Source organism: Leptodactylus fuscus, chromosome 10 (assembly GCF_031893055.1).
Source record: "Leptodactylus fuscus isolate aLepFus1 chromosome 10, aLepFus1.hap2, whole genome shotgun sequence".
NCBI classification, from domain to species: Eukaryota; Metazoa; Chordata; class Amphibia; order Anura; family Leptodactylidae; genus Leptodactylus; species Leptodactylus fuscus.
This window is the reverse complement of record NC_134274.1, coordinates 11,000,782-11,017,401: the sequence shown is the minus strand read 5'-3', so window position 1 is coordinate 11,017,401 and position 16,620 is coordinate 11,000,782. Positions and strand designations below refer to the sequence as shown.

Below are 16,620 nucleotides of genomic sequence, written 5' to 3'. Positions count from 1 at the left end.
CGGAGCGATGACATCTCATGATTATTAAGAATAGTCTCAATTGCAAACAGTGAGTGTATAGAAGGCAGAGATCGGCCCGGGGGTGGAGGACGCCGCCACCGCGCAAATTGGCCCGGGAAGACATATGGTGTTATGTCTATAAATGTAGGCAGTGAGGTAGAATACAGTCGCCCATACCATTCCATTATGTAATATCTGGACCTCATACCGACAACCTATAGATCCATCTATACGTCCCGGGAAGGTAATTGGAAATATTCTGGATGACATTGAAGCCATCAATTTTCGGAATCCATTGGATTGTATGGAATAACAATATCACCAGTACAGGGCGTACGATAAGTATATAGACATACAAAGCAGGGACAATAACGTCATAAAACACGTCTCTCCTGAAAGCCTGGACGGAGGGTATAGGTGCACTCCCCTTATACGGAGGGTAGAGGCGGGCTCCCCTTATACGGAGAGTAGAGGCGGACTCCCCTTATACGGAGGGTAGAGGCGGGCTCCCCTTATACGGAGGGTAGAGGCGGGCTCCCCTTATACGGAGGGTAGAGGCGCGCTCCCCTTATACGGAGGGTAGAGGTGCGCTCCCCCTATAAGTCAGAATGGGGGATAGAAACAAAAAGTCAAGTTTTGGGGAAGGGGTGCAAAACCCCCCCTCTAGTGAATCCCATACCTACTTTGTGGAAAGAAATGCTGTGCGGATACACTGCGATTTACAATAGTGATGTGGTTTCAGAAATCGCAGCACGTCCATTATACCTACGTAAACGCTGGCGGTTTCCCCATAGATGTAATAGTAACAGAAAGTCCGCAAACATTCTGTCTAAAGCGCTGCAGGAAGAACCGCGATGCAAAAACATCAACTGCAACAATTTACGTCACCATTTGCATTCAAAGAATTGTAACTTTTTTGCACAAGAAAAAAAAAAACCCCGTTGTAAAATAGTTATAAATCTGTCCTATGGCCTGTCAAAAGAAAACGGAGCGATACGTACGGGGACAAATTACGGAACGCAAACATCTGACAACATGACAAAAACAGGAATAAATCAGCACAGTGGCTCAGTGGTTTGTACTGCAGTCGTGCAGCGCTGGAGTCCTGGGTTCAAATCCTGCCAAGGAAAATTTTTGCGAGGAGTTTGTAATGTTCTCTCCGTTTTTCCTGATAGGGGCTGTAGATGGGGAGCCCTGTATATATATAGAAGTTGGAGTGATATATATATACATAGGATATATATATAGATAGGAATATTTCTTATTTTATAGGTGAAACATCCACAAAAAGACGCATCAAATATACATTGTAATGGTTCCGTCTGAACGCAGCCTTATACCCCAGATTCCTGCCCTTGTTCTCACCCCCTCACAATGGGCGCACCTTCGCCCTGCTGGGTTACCCCAAACCACTGCCAGGCCCGTATTAACCCCTTGTTTACCTATACTGATTTCCTGCACCCCTGTCATGTTAGAGGTCACGGCCTATGACTCCTTGTTGCTTGTTCACCACATTGGGTGGTGTATCGGCGGGGTACAGGGGGTAGCGGCCACTCAGAGCCTCACCGATATATTGGGGTACACCGCGGTTCCTATCGACACTCCAAACTCTGATGGGAGTTCCTGCCATTATTACACCCTATATAGAGAATCTTTGGCCCTCCCGCTGTCGGGGGACTACAACTCCCAGCACACAGACTTGCTCTCTCTATTGAGGTGACGGGGCCATGCTGGGAGTTGTAGTTCCATGGCTGCCACAACTTCTATGCTAAGGTTCGGCCATGAATGCCGCCTCTTCCTCACGAGCCCGACTACGACGACCTGACTTTAGGAAGTTGCTATTTATGCCATTTCCTCCAGGGGCGGAGTCTGACGTAACAGCGCCCCCTCACATCCGTCTGGCTGACACAGGTCCTGCACCCCCTGGTTGTCACCTGAAGCCCCTCCTCCACACACAACCAAACAGACAATAACCCGGGGGCGGGACACGTGTGGACGGAAAGAAGACAGAGCCCAGAAAGGGGCGGGACCCTGCTCAGGGGCGGGGCATGGCCTGCATTACTTTCTATTGCTGAAAGGCTGGGCTACAGGCAGGGGCGTGTAGGGGGCGGTGCTAGGAGGAAGGGGCAGGGCATGACGCCCACAGCTTGGTATGTGGTGGGCGTGACATGTGACAGAAGCCGGGCGGGGGGCGGAGCTCTGGAGGCTGGAGCGGAAGGCGGAGGGAGAGCGGCCAGAGCGGCCGGGAGCGGGTGAGGAGACCGAATGTGCTGCCTAGTGACGGACAGGAACCGGAGCAGTACCGGGGAGCGGCCAGGTGAGAGCTGGGGGCGGGAGCTGGCTATGGAGGGGGCGGGTGGAGCCCTGTATATAGTCAGCCGGGGTGGAGGGCGCTGTGCGGGCTGTGCTACAAGTTGTGGCAGCAACCTGCCGTCCTCCCGCTTGTGTGGAACTACAGCCCCCAGCATGCCTTACCATACACCGCCGTGTCAGGCATGCTGGGAGTTGTAGTCTCTGTGAGCAGGCCATGCTGGGGGCTGTAGTGCCACAAACATGGGGAGGGACAGGGCCTGCTGGGAGTTGTAGTCACACAAGTGATGGAGAAGTAGTGTCATACAGAGGGAGAATGGACTGATGGGCCTGCTGGGAGTTGTAGTACCACAATAGATAAAGTGGTTGTTTCATAGAGCCAGTGAACTGACCGGGAGGCCATGCTGGGAGTTGTAGTTGTATGACAGGTGACTGTACGTTGTAGTATTGTACAGGCCGGGCATGCTGGGAGTTGTAGTTGTATGACAGGTGACTGTACGTTGTAGTATTGTACAGGCCGGGCATGCTGGGAGTTGTAGTTGTACATCAGGTGACTGTACGTTGTAGTATTGTACAGGCAGGACATGCTGGGAGTTGTAGTTGTATGACAGGTGACTGTACGTTGTAGTATTGTACAGGCCGGGCATGCTGGGAGTTGTAGTTGTATGACAGGTGACTGTACGTTGTAGTATTGTACAGGCCGGGCATGCTGGGAGTTGTAGTTGTACATCAGGTGACTGTACGTTGTAGTATTGTACAGGCAGGACATGCTGGGAGTTGTAGTTGTATGACAGGTGACTGTACGTTGTAGTATTGTACAGACAGGGCATGCTGGGAGTTGTAGTTGTATGACAGGTGACTGTACGTTGTAGTATTGTACAGGCCGGGCATGCTGGGAGTTGTAGTTGTATGACAGGTGACTGTACGTTGTAGTATTGTACAGACAGGGCATGCTGGGAGTTGTAGTTGTATGACAGGTGACTGTACGTTGTAGTATTGTACAGGCCGGGCATGCTGGGAGTTGTAGTTGTACATCAGGTGACTGTACGTTGTAGTATTGTACAGGCAGGACATGCTGGGAGTTGTAGTTGTATGACAGGTGACTGTACGTTGTAGTATTGTACAGGCCGGGCATGCTGGGAGTTGTAGTTGTATGACAGGTGACTGTACGTTGTAGTATTGTACAGGCCGGGCATGCTGGGAGTTGTAGTTGTATGACAGGTGACTGTACGTTGTAGTATTGTACAGGCCGGGCATGCTGGGAGTTGTAGTTGTATGACAGGTGACTGTACGTTGTAGTATTGTACAGGCAGGGCATGCTGGGAGTTGTAGTTGTATGACAGGTGACTGTACGTTGTAGTATTGTACAGGCCGGGCATGCTGGGAGTTGTAGTTGTATGACAGGTGACTGTACGTTGTAGTATTGTACAGGCCGGGCATGCTGGGAGTTGTAGTTGTATGACAGGTGACTGTACGTTGTAGTATTGTACAGGCCGGACATGCTGGGAGTTGTAGTTGTATGACAGGTGACTGTACGTTGTAGTATTGTACAGGCAGGGCATGCTGGGAGTTGTAGTTGTATGATAGGTGACTGTACGTTGTAGTATTGTACAGGCCGGGCATGCTGGGAGTTGTAGTTGTATGACAGGTGACTGTACGTTGTAGTATTGTACAGGCCGGACATGCTGGGAGTTGTAGTTGTATGACAGGTGACTGTACGTTGTAGTATTGTACAGGCCGGGCATGCTGGGAGTTGTAGTTGTACATCAGGTGACTGTACGTTGTAGTATTGTACAGACAGGGCATGCTGGGAGTTGTAGTTGTACATCAGGTGACTGTACGTTGTAGTATTGTACAGGCCGGGCATGCTGGGAGTTGTAGTTGTATGACAGGTGACTGTACATTGTAGTATTGTACAGGCCGGGCATGCTGGGAGTTGTAGTTGTACGACAGGTGACTGTACGTTGTAGTATTGTACAGGCCGGGCATGCTGGGAGTTGTAGTTGTACATCAGGTGACTGTACGTTGTAGTATTGTACAGACAGGGCATGCTGGGAGTTGTAGTTGTATGACAGGTGACTGTACGTTGTAGTATTGTACAGGCCGGACATGCTGGGAGTTGTAGTTGTACATCAGGTGACTGTACGTTGTAGTATTGTACAGACAGGGCATGCTGGGAGTTGTAGTTGTACGACAGGTGACTGTATGTTGTAGTATTGTACAGGCCGGGCATGCTGGGAGTTGTAGTTGTATGACAGGTGACTGTACGTTGTAGTATTGTACAGGCCGGGCATGCTGGGAGTTGTAGTTGTACGACAGGTGACTGTACGTTGTAGTATTGTACAGGCCGGACATGCTGGGAGTTGTAGTTGTATGACAGGTGACTGTACGTTGTAGTATTGTACAGGCCGGGCATGCTGGGAGTTGTAGTTGTATGACAGGTGACTGTATGTTGTAGTATTGTACAGGCCGGGCATGCTGGGAGTTGTAGTTGTATGACAGGTGACTGTACGTTGTAGTATTGTACAGGCCGGGCATGCTGGGAGTTGTAGTTGTATGACAGGTGACTGTACGTTGTAGTATAGTACAGGCCGGACATGCTGGGAGTTGTAGTTGTATGACAGGTGACTGTACGTTGTAGTATTGTACAGGCCGGGCATGCTGGGAGTTGTAGTTGTATGACAGGTGACTGTACGTTGTAGTATAGTACAGGCCGGACATGCTGGGAGTTGTAGTTGTATGACAGGTGACTGTACGTTGTAGTATTGTACAGGCCGGACATGCTGGGAGTTGTAGTTGTATGACAGGTGACTGTACGTTGTAGTATTGTACAGGCCGGACATGCTGGGAGTTGTAGTTGTATGACAGGTGACTGTACGTTGTAGTATTGTACAGGCCGGGCATGCTGGGAGTTGTAGTTGTATGACAGGTGACTGTACGTTGTAGTATTGTACAGGCAGGGCATGCTGGGAGTTGTAGTTGTATGACAGGTGACTGTACGTTGTAGTATTGTACAGGCCGGGCATGCTGGGAGTTGTAGTTGTATGACAGGTGACTGTACGTTGTAGTATTGTACAGGCCGGGCATGCTGGGAGTTGTAGTTGTACATCAGGTGACTGTACGTTGTAGTATTGTACAGGCCGGGCATGCTGGGAGTTGTAGTTGTATGACAGGTGTCTGTACGTTGTAGTATTGTACAGGCCGGGCATGCTGGGAGTTGTAGTTGTATGACAGGTGACTGTACGTTGTAGTATTGTACAGGCCGGGCATGCTGGGAGTTGTAGTTGTATGACAGGTGTCTGTACGTTGTAGTATTGTACAGACAGGGCATGCTGGGAGTTGTAGTTGTATGACAGGTGACTGTACGTTGTAGTATTGTACAGGCCGGGCATGCTGGGAGTTGTAGTTGTACATCAGGTGACTGTACGTTGTAGTATTGTACAGGCAGGACATGCTGGGAGTTGTAGTTGTATGACAGGTGACTGTACGTTGTAGTATTGTACAGGCCGGGCATGCTGGGAGTTGTAGTTGTATGACAGGTGACTGTACGTTGTAGTATTGTACAGGCCGGGCATGCTGGGAGTTGTAGTTGTATGACAGGTGACTGTACGTTGTAGTATTGTACAGGCCGGGCATGCTGGGAGTTGTAGTTGTATGACAGGTGACTGTACGTTGTAGTATTGTACAGGCAGGGCATGCTGGGAGTTGTAGTTGTATGACAGGTGACTGTACGTTGTAGTATTGTACAGGCCGGGCATGCTGGGAGTTGTAGTTGTATGACAGGTGACTGTACGTTGTAGTATTGTACAGGCCGGGCATGCTGGGAGTTGTAGTTGTATGACAGGTGACTGTACGTTGTAGTATTGTACAGGCCGGACATGCTGGGAGTTGTAGTTGTATGACAGGTGACTGTACGTTGTAGTATTGTACAGGCAGGGCATGCTGGGAGTTGTAGTTGTATGATAGGTGACTGTACGTTGTAGTATTGTACAGGCCGGGCATGCTGGGAGTTGTAGTTGTATGACAGGTGACTGTACGTTGTAGTATTGTACAGGCCGGACATGCTGGGAGTTGTAGTTGTATGACAGGTGACTGTACGTTGTAGTATTGTACAGGCCGGGCATGCTGGGAGTTGTAGTTGTACATCAGGTGACTGTACGTTGTAGTATTGTACAGACAGGGCATGCTGGGAGTTGTAGTTGTACATCAGGTGACTGTACGTTGTAGTATTGTACAGGCCGGGCATGCTGGGAGTTGTAGTTGTATGACAGGTGACTGTACATTGTAGTATTGTACAGGCCGGGCATGCTGGGAGTTGTAGTTGTACGACAGGTGACTGTACGTTGTAGTATTGTACAGGCCGGGCATGCTGGGAGTTGTAGTTGTACATCAGGTGACTGTACGTTGTAGTATTGTACAGACAGGGCATGCTGGGAGTTGTAGTTGTATGACAGGTGACTGTACGTTGTAGTATTGTACAGGCCGGACATGCTGGGAGTTGTAGTTGTACATCAGGTGACTGTACGTTGTAGTATTGTACAGACAGGGCATGCTGGGAGTTGTAGTTGTACGACAGGTGACTGTATGTTGTAGTATTGTACAGGCCGGGCATGCTGGGAGTTGTAGTTGTATGACAGGTGACTGTACGTTGTAGTATTGTACAGGCCGGGCATGCTGGGAGTTGTAGTTGTACGACAGGTGACTGTACGTTGTAGTATTGTACAGGCCGGACATGCTGGGAGTTGTAGTTGTATGACAGGTGACTGTACGTTGTAGTATTGTACAGGCCGGGCATGCTGGGAGTTGTAGTTGTATGACAGGTGACTGTATGTTGTAGTATTGTACAGGCCGGGCATGCTGGGAGTTGTAGTTGTATGACAGGTGACTGTACGTTGTAGTATTGTACAGGCCGGGCATGCTGGGAGTTGTAGTTGTATGACAGGTGACTGTACGTTGTAGTATAGTACAGGCCGGACATGCTGGGAGTTGTAGTTGTATGACAGGTGACTGTACGTTGTAGTATTGTACAGGCCGGGCATGCTGGGAGTTGTAGTTGTATGACAGGTGACTGTACGTTGTAGTATAGTACAGGCCGGACATGCTGGGAGTTGTAGTTGTATGACAGGTGACTGTACGTTGTAGTATTGTACAGGCCGGACATGCTGGGAGTTGTAGTTGTATGACAGGTGACTGTACGTTGTAGTATTGTACAGGCCGGACATGCTGGGAGTTGTAGTTGTATGACAGGTGACTGTACGTTGTAGTATTGTACAGGCCGGGCATGCTGGGAGTTGTAGTTGTATGACAGGTGACTGTACGTTGTAGTATTGTACAGGCAGGGCATGCTGGGAGTTGTAGTTGTATGACAGGTGACTGTACGTTGTAGTATTGTACAGGCCGGGCATGCTGGGAGTTGTAGTTGTATGACAGGTGACTGTACGTTGTAGTATTGTACAGGCCGGGCATGCTGGGAGTTGTAGTTGTACATCAGGTGACTGTACGTTGTAGTATTGTACAGGCCGGGCATGCTGGGAGTTGTAGTTGTATGACAGGTGTCTGTACGTTGTAGTATTGTACAGGCCGGGCATGCTGGGAGTTGTAGTTGTATGACAGGTGACTGTACGTTGTAGTATTGTACAGGCCGGGCATGCTGGGAGTTGTAGTTGTATGACAGGTGACTGTACGTTGTAGTATTGTACAGGCTGGGCATGCTGGGAGTTGTAGTTGTATGACAGGTGACTGTACGTTGTAGTATTGTACAGGCCGGGCATGCTGGGAGTTGTAGTTGTACATCAGGTGACTGTACGTTGTAGTATTGTACAGACAGGGCATGCTGGGAGTTGTAGTTGTATGACAGGTGACTGTACGTTGTAGTATTGTACAGGCCGGACATGCTGGGAGTTGTAGTTGTATGACAGGTGACTGTACGTTGTAGTATTGTACAGGCAGGACATGCTGGGAGTTGTAGTTGTACATCAGGTGACTGTACGTTGTAGTATTGTACAGGCCGGGCATGCTGGGAGTTGTAGTTGTACATCAGGTGACTGTACGTTGTAGTATTGTACAGGCCGGGCATGCTGGGAGTTGTAGTTGTATGACAGGTGACTGTACGTTGTAGTATTGTACAGGCCGGGCATGCTGGGAGTTGTAGTTGTATGACAGGTGACTGTACGTTGTAGTATTGTACAGGCTGGGCATGCTGGGAGTTGTAGTTGTATGACAGGTGACTGTACGTTGTAGTATTGTACAGGCCGGGCATGCTGGGATTTGTAGTTGTATGACAGGTGACTGTACGTTGTAGTATTGTACAGGCCGGACATGCTGGGATTTGTAGTTGTATGACAGGTGACTGTACGTTGTAGTATTGTACAGGCCGGACATGCTGGGAGTTGTAGTTGTATGACAGGTGACTGTACGTTGTAGTATTGTACAGGCCGGGCATGCTGGGAGTTGTAGTTGTATGACAGGTGACTGTACGTTGTAGTATTGTACAGGCCGGGCATGCTGGGAGTTGTACTTGTACATCAGGTGACTGTACGTTGTAGTATTGTACAGACAGGACATGCTGGGAGTTGTAGTTGTATGACAGGTGACCGTACGTTGTAGTATTGTACAGGCCGGGCATGCTGGGAGTTGTAGTTGTATATCAGGTGACTACGTTGTAGTATTGTACAGGCCGGGCATGCTGGGAGTTGTAGTTGTACATCAGGTGACTGTACGTTGTAGTATTGTACAGGCCGGGCATGCTGGGAGTTGTAGTTGTATGACAGGTGTCTGTACGTTGTAGTATTGTACAGGCCGGGCATGCTGGGAGTTGTAGTTGTATGACAGGTGACTGTACGTTGTAGTATTGTACAGGCCGGGCATGCTGGGAGTTGTAGTTGTATGACAGGTGACTGTACGTTGTAGTATTGTACAGGCCGGGCATGCTGGGAGTTGTAGTTGTATGACAGGTGACTGTACGTTGTAGTATTGTACAGGCCGGGCATGCTGGGAGTTGTAGTTGTACGTTAGGTGACTGTACGTTGTAGTATTGTACAGGCCGGACATGCTGGGAGTTGTAGTTGTATGACAGGTGACTGTACGTTGTAGTATTGTACAGGCCGGGCATGCTGGGAGTTGTAGTGATATGACAGGTGACTGTACGTTGTAGTATTGTACAGGCCGGGCATGCTGGGAGTTGTAGTTGTACGACAGGTGACTGTACGTTGTAGTATTGTACAGGCTGGGTATGCTGGGAGTTGTAGTTGTATGACAGGTTACTGTACGTTGTAGTATTGTACAGACAGGGCATGCTGGGAGTTGTAGTTGTACGACAGGTGACTGTACGTTGTAGTATTGTACAGGCTGGGCATGCTGGGAGTTTTAGTTGTACGACAGGTGACTGTACGTTGTAGTATTGTACAGGCCGGGCATGCTGGGAGTTGTAGTTGTATGACAGGTGACTGTACGTTGTAGTATTGTACAGGCTGGGCATGCTGGGAGTTGTAGTTGTACGACAGGTGACTGTACGTTGTAGTATTGTACAGGCCGGGCATGCTGGGAGTTTTAGTTGTACGACAGGTGACTGTACGTTGTAGTATTGTACAGGCTGGGCATGCTGGGAGTTGTAGTTGTATGACAGGTGACTGTACGTTGTAGTATTGTACAGGCCGGGCATGCTGGGAGTTTTAGTTGTATGACAGGTGACTGTACGTTGTAGTATTGTACAGGCTGGGCATGCTGGGAGTTGTAGTTGTATGACAGGTGACTGTACGTTGTAGTATTGTACAGGCCGGGCATGCTGGGAGTTGTAGTTGTATGACAGGTGACTGTACGTTGTAGTATTGTACAGGCCGGACATGCTGGGAGTTGTAGTTGTACATCAAGTGACTGTACGTTGTAGTATTGTACAGGCAGGGCATGCTGGGAGTTGTAGTTGTATGACAGGTGACTGTACGTTGTAGTATTGTACAGGCAGGGCATGCTGGGAGTTGTAGTGATATGACAGGTGACTGTACGTTGTAGTATTGTACAGGCAGGACATGCTGGGAGTTTTAGTTGTATGACAGGTGACTGTACGTTGTAGTATTGTACAGGCCGGGCATGCTGGGAGTTTTAGTTGTACGACAGGTGACTGTACGTTGTAGTATTGTACAGGCCGGGCATGCTGGGAGTTGTAGTTGTATGACAGGTGACTGTACGTTGTAGTATTGTACAGGCCGGGCATGCTGGGAGTTTTAGTTGTATGACAGGTGACTGTACGTTGTAGTATTGTACAGGCCGGGCATGCTGGGAGTTTTAGTTGTATGACAGGTGACTGTACGTTGTAGTATTGTACAGGCCGGGCATGCTGGGAGTTGTAGTTGTACATCAGGTGACTGTACGTTGTAGTATTGTACAGGCAGGGCATGCTGGGAGTTGTAGTTGTATGACAGGTGACTGTACGTTGTAATATTGTACAGGCCGGGCATGCTGGGAGTTGTAGTGATATGACAGGTGACTGTACGTTGTAGTATTGTACAGGCAGGACATGCTGGGAGTTTTAGTTGTACGACAGGTGACTGTACGTTGTAGTATTGTACAGGCCGGACATGCTGGGAGTTGTAGTTGTATGACAGGTGACTGTACGTTGTAGTATTGTACAGGTCGGGCATGCTGGGAGTTTTAGTTGTACGACAGGTGACTGTACGTTGTAGTATTGTACAGGCCGGACATGCTGGGAGTTGTAGTTGTACGACAGGTGACTGTACGTTGTAGTATTGTACAGGCCGGGCATGCTGGGAGTTGTAGTTGTATGACAGGTGACTGTACGTTGTAGTATTGTACAGGCAGGACATGCTGGGAGTTGTAATTGTATGACAGGTGACTGTACGTTGTAGTATTGTACAGGCAGGACATGCTGGGAGTTGTAGTTGTATGACAGGTGACTGTACGTTGTAGTATTGTACAGGCAGGACATGCTGGGAGTTGTAGTTGTATGACAGGTGACTGTACGTTGTAGTATTGTACAGGCAGGACATGCTGGGAGTTGTAGTTGTACATCAGGTGACTGTACGTTGTAGTATTGTACAGGCCGGGCATGCTGGGAGTTGTAGTTGTACATCAGGTGACTGTACGTTGTAGTATTGTACAGGCCGGGCATGCTGGGAGTTGTAGTTGTATGACAGGTGACTGTACGTTGTAATATTGTACAGGTCGGGCATGCTGGGAGTTTTAGTTGTACGACAGGTGACTGTACGTTGTAGTATTGTACAGGCCGGGCATGCTGGGAGTTGTAGGGAGCGACTGTCGCAGATGCTGGGAGTTGTAGGGAGCGACTGTCGCAGATTCTGGGAGTTGTAGGGAGCGACTGTCGCACATGCTGGGAGTTGTTGTTGCACAATAGCGCAGTAGAAGGTGCAGTGACGGCCGCTATTGTGAAACTACAAGTCCCAGTGTGTGGCCATCTGCAGCCCTGCAAGGCACCATGGGAGTTGTAGTTTTAGGACGGTGTTAGAGCCGCAGGTTGCAGAAAACTTGAGAAAAATCCAAAAGCAAAGAAATCCAGATCAGATGATGAGGAGCGATGTGGACATAGGAAGCGTTTGTGTACATTGAGGTTTATCATCGGCATAGGACGCTCTGATCCATGTGGTCTTGTAAATCTGCCATGTATGGATATAACCCGCTGTATACGTAGTAACATTTATACATATAATCCGGTGTATACATAGTAACATGTATACTTATAATCCGGTGTATACGTAGTAACATTTATACTTATAATCCGGTGTATACATAGTAACATGTATACGGATAATCCGGTGTATAGATATAACCCGCTGTATACGTAGTAACATTTATACATATAATCCGGTGTATACATAGTAACATGTATACTTATAATCCAGTGTATACGTAGTAACATTTATACTTATAATCCGGTGTATACATAGTAACATGTATACGGATAATCCGGTGTATAGATATAATCCGGTGTATACATAGTAACATTTATACATATAATCCTGTGTATAGATATAATCTGGTGTATACGTTGTAGCATGTATAGATATAATCCAGTGTATACATAGTAACATGTATACGTATAATCCTGTATATAGATATAATCCGGTGTATATATAGTAACATGTATACGTATAATCCGGTGTAGAGGAATTCCGGGGCTTTCCAGTGCTGACTCTATATGACATGTGAGTTCATGTTCTCAGGATGGCGGTGGTAGTATTGGGCGGACATGGAGCTTGTAGGAGGAGACTACAGTAGTCACACACATCGAATTAGCAAGAATTACTGGAAAACCCCTTTAAGTGGCATTAACCCTTCTATACAGTGACGTTTAGGCCTCATTCAGACCGGGCCATAGTGTGACCTCAGGTAATATGTCCCCCGTCCCGGCCTGTTGCAGTCTCAGGTCCGGTTTAGTCGCCTCTTTATGGCTCGTTTCCTCACTGGCAGGATGGCAATGGGCGAGTCACGTGGTGAGACTGGTGAGACCTTCATGTGCGGCCGGGGGGGGGGGATGTGGTTTCATACGCAACACTTTTACTTGGTTTCAGTCAATTTCTAGAATGTGGTGAAGCCAAGACAATATACAAATATAAATAAAATATAGAACAGGCCCCATTCTTGTCTTATTCCGTGGCTCCTATTCATTTCATGAAAGGGGCCACAAAAGCCCGGGCAGTACACAGGAACAGTCGCGTGTCCCCCGTGTACCGCCCATGCCTTTAATTCACGGTCGTCTGCAACCGGCCTAAGGCCCCATGTAGCGTCTTCCAGCAAGTTTTCCTCTGCAAAGTTTCTGCTTCCATTACACCCATGGGGACCGTCCGACATTTCTGTTGGTATAATTGACACGTTGCAACAGTTTTTGCAATCGCAGCGTGTGTTTTCCCGCACTATGGCGATGATGGTGTTTTTTTTTCGGCAGTGACCACGGCTGAGGCTTCTGTGCACCTGTTACGCTGCAGGATGTTGTATGCTGGGTCCTCCGGCACCTGTTGTTCTCGGCGCTCGCTGTCTCTTTAATCGTCTAGTGTTTTTTTAATGCTTCTTGTTCTTCATGCAAAGCACCATTACCCTGAGTGGAGAATTTCCAGCGTGAGTCACCGGCGGCGGTGAGGGTACAGTACATATGCCTGATATCCGTACTAGAATCACAATGAGGAGACACATGAGACCTGGGCCGGGGCACGTGAGTCTCCTCGTGTAGGAATGATCGGTATGTGCAGTGTCTATGTGATCAATACACTAAGGAAACCTGCACTGTATATGTGTGACAACACCCAAGGTTTAAAGGGGCTGTCCATATGTACTGTGACGGGGCCCAGTCGCAACTTTGCAGGCCACAGACGGGATGACGGAGGGAATTTCGTCCTTTTCTCCACCTTTGATGCTGCGGTTGCCTTTGACTGCAGCATCTAAGGGGTTAAACATCAGTTTCACCATCTTTAATATTGTTAAATTGGGACATTTAAGGTCCATTCTCCCAGTCGGGGTAGTAACACCCACTTTGGGAATGATTTTTGTTAACCAAATTCCCTTTTCGAGTCAGGAGATGCCTGAATTCGACAGAATTCGTTGCAAAAATTTGGGACCGCTCAAAAAAATTCAAGTACGAAATTGTCTATTCCAGCAGTTGCGGCAGAAGTTACGGCCCCGCTCATGTGATCTCTGGGGTTCACTGATCACCAAATGTGGTGCGGGACGGGACACCCGATCTACATGTCGTTGGTCATAAACAGGTTAATAAGGAAGTTCTCATCGTGACAGATTGCTGCCAAAACAGGAACCAGTGGTGGCAAGGCCTGACCGTGAGGGGGCTGCCCTATGCACAGACCCCCAGAGAGGCGAAGGAGCTGCAGCATAGGTGCTACCCCTCACGGTCAGGACTTGTGAGCAGTTATTTCTGTCCCAGCAGCAATTTGCAATGGTAATATCCCTTTAAGGTTCAGGCCACGGATTATGGAAAAGCTGTGTTTTGTTTTTGGGTTTATTTTTGGTGTTTTTTTGTTGCAGATTTTGTTTTTTGAGCCAAAGCAGGGAAGGGGTTTAGCAGAAGGGAGACGTGTACGAGCTTCCCATGTATAGGAAACCGAAGCACCTGGAAGAAACCCTTGCAAACTGTGTGCAGATGTTGTACTTGACTGTATTTGAACCCAGGACTCCAGCACTGCAACCCATCGAGCTGAATGTTCATTGGGAATTCTGCGCTGAATTTCCTGGTCCAAGACAGTCAGGAGACTGGGACTCTCTACATGATGGTGGTATATAGTGCTAGGAGCCTCATGTGGCTCTGCGATGTGGATCATGTACAGTACAGGGCAGCAGAGCCACTATGGGACCCCTAGTGTTAGAGATCACTGAGGTGAGGAGTCCTGGTCTCTTCATTGGGTTCGGAACGGGAAATCTAGCAGATGGATTTTCTGGCCTGAATTCATTTGTATACATGAGCACAGCCTACCAGCTGATCAGCAGGGGTGCTGCGAGTCTTACAGACCTTATACTGATGGACTATCCCAGGGGCACCTATACATGGTGTAGGTGAGTGCTGATGTTGACTCGGCATTTCGTAAATGGGAATTCATCCTCGGAGCGTTTCATGTCACTGGACACCACTCCGTGGCCCATGGCTGCACTGTCCACAGTTGATGGCTACCCAACGTCTTAGTCCTCTCCATCACCACGTCTGTTCCAGTTAAGCCGGGGTCTCAACAGATGGCCCCTGGGATCGGCCCATGGCACAAGACCATCAATATTAGCAAGAAAAAGGCTCCGATTTTAGGGCAGTACCCCCAATTCCACATTCAATACTGCCAAATGGATCAGGCGGTGAACACATTAGGGCACGTGTGACCATCTCAAATCCATAATCTGGAATGTTCCGACACCCTGGTAATCCTGAGTTTGCCAAAAATGACCCGACCACTGGTGCTTTATACAAAGCAAGTAAAAGAAGTAAAATAAGTTTTTGGCAAATTTGGGATTTCTGTAGGGGCGCATTAATCTGAAGCCTTAGAGGACTGGTCCATAAAACCAGAATGGATGGCTCTCAGATTGGCATCCATGTTTTTTACGGAATCGTACACTTGAATGAATGGACTGAGTCACAAAAACGGAGAGCGATAGGTTCTGGCCCATATCTTACAGTATGTTTCTACGGGACGGACACTGATTTGTGAAAACGGGGCCATAGTAATGAATGTGTCCGTATGCTAGCCATGGTACCAAAGCTGCACAAAACTTGCCCATTCCATTGACCCTTCTTTTATGGTTTGACCCTACTGAAATATGTGAACCCTTACGTCTGCCATTGACGCGTCGCGAGTTACCCCCATGGTTATGCCCACCCTACATGGAGACATCGCTGGCACTATTGGGTATTTTCCAGCGCCGGATTGTACCTGTCCTTGTACATTACCCCCAGACTCTGCAGGATTTTACCCGAGAACTTGTTGCTGTCGGCGCTCAATTCGGTGCCTTTACTTCTTGCGCTGTTCTCCATTGTGCACATAATCCATTATTTACCCTGGATAGCGGCCCGTAATTACAAGGTGCTTTATACCGCTCTGTATGAGACTTGCTCGGAGGACTTTGAAGATTTGCATTAGTCACATGGCGGCTCAGATGTGGGTGTACGGTGCTTTTTATGTTCACTGTTCCTGGAGCCTTATTGTGTCCTTGGTACATGAAGAGTTAAGCAACATGTTGCCAAATGGTGTGATCAGCAAATATGAGTGTTGTGGTGACATCATCGGCTCTATTTAGCAAGCAAGGCCGGGGCTATAGCGCGCCGCGCGCTCTTCCTATAGGTGTGGATGTGGCGGCCGATTACACTAGCAATACAGTTTACTTAAGATAAATGTTGTCGCCTTAAGGCGATGTTCACACTTACGTTAGAAGTGTTGCTGCCGTTTGTCATAGGACGAGCGCTGGGGATATTAATGGCAGTAGAATGACACCAATCAATCGAAAAATAACCAAAACCGACCGTCAGTCCGGATAGCCGACAGGATTGGTGCAATTTGGTTATTGCACTGTTTGGAACCGGTGCTACTATTAGACTTTGGCCTCCTGGATGACGTCCGGGACCACCAAGGTTTGTGATTGGGCCTCAGTGGTCATGTGTCGTTTGCATCCTTGTGTCACGTGGCCTATGTGATCACTAAAGGACAATCACAGGACTCTGTGGCCCCTGATGTCAACCAGGAGGCTTTAAGAGGATAAAGCAGGAGCCCTGGAGAGGTGAGTAACACTGTTTTTTAAAGGGACCCTATCATTGGATCCCCTTTTTTCTGACTAACACGTAAGACTATTCTTCTCCTA

At 48.3% G+C, this 16,620-nt stretch overlaps 1 protein-coding gene across 1 annotated transcript in view; it reads left to right on the top strand.

Moving 5' to 3' along the window:
* The first annotated feature begins 2,206 nt into the window (after window positions 1–2,206).
* Window positions 2,207–16,620, top strand: part of LOC142183614 (uncharacterized) — a 48,957-nt gene continuing 34,543 nt past the window's right edge. Inside the window, exon 1 of the mRNA XM_075258758.1 lies at window positions 2,207–2,317. The gene's annotated coding sequence lies outside the window, so the exon portion shown is untranslated. The remainder of the gene's footprint in view (window positions 2,318–16,620) is intronic.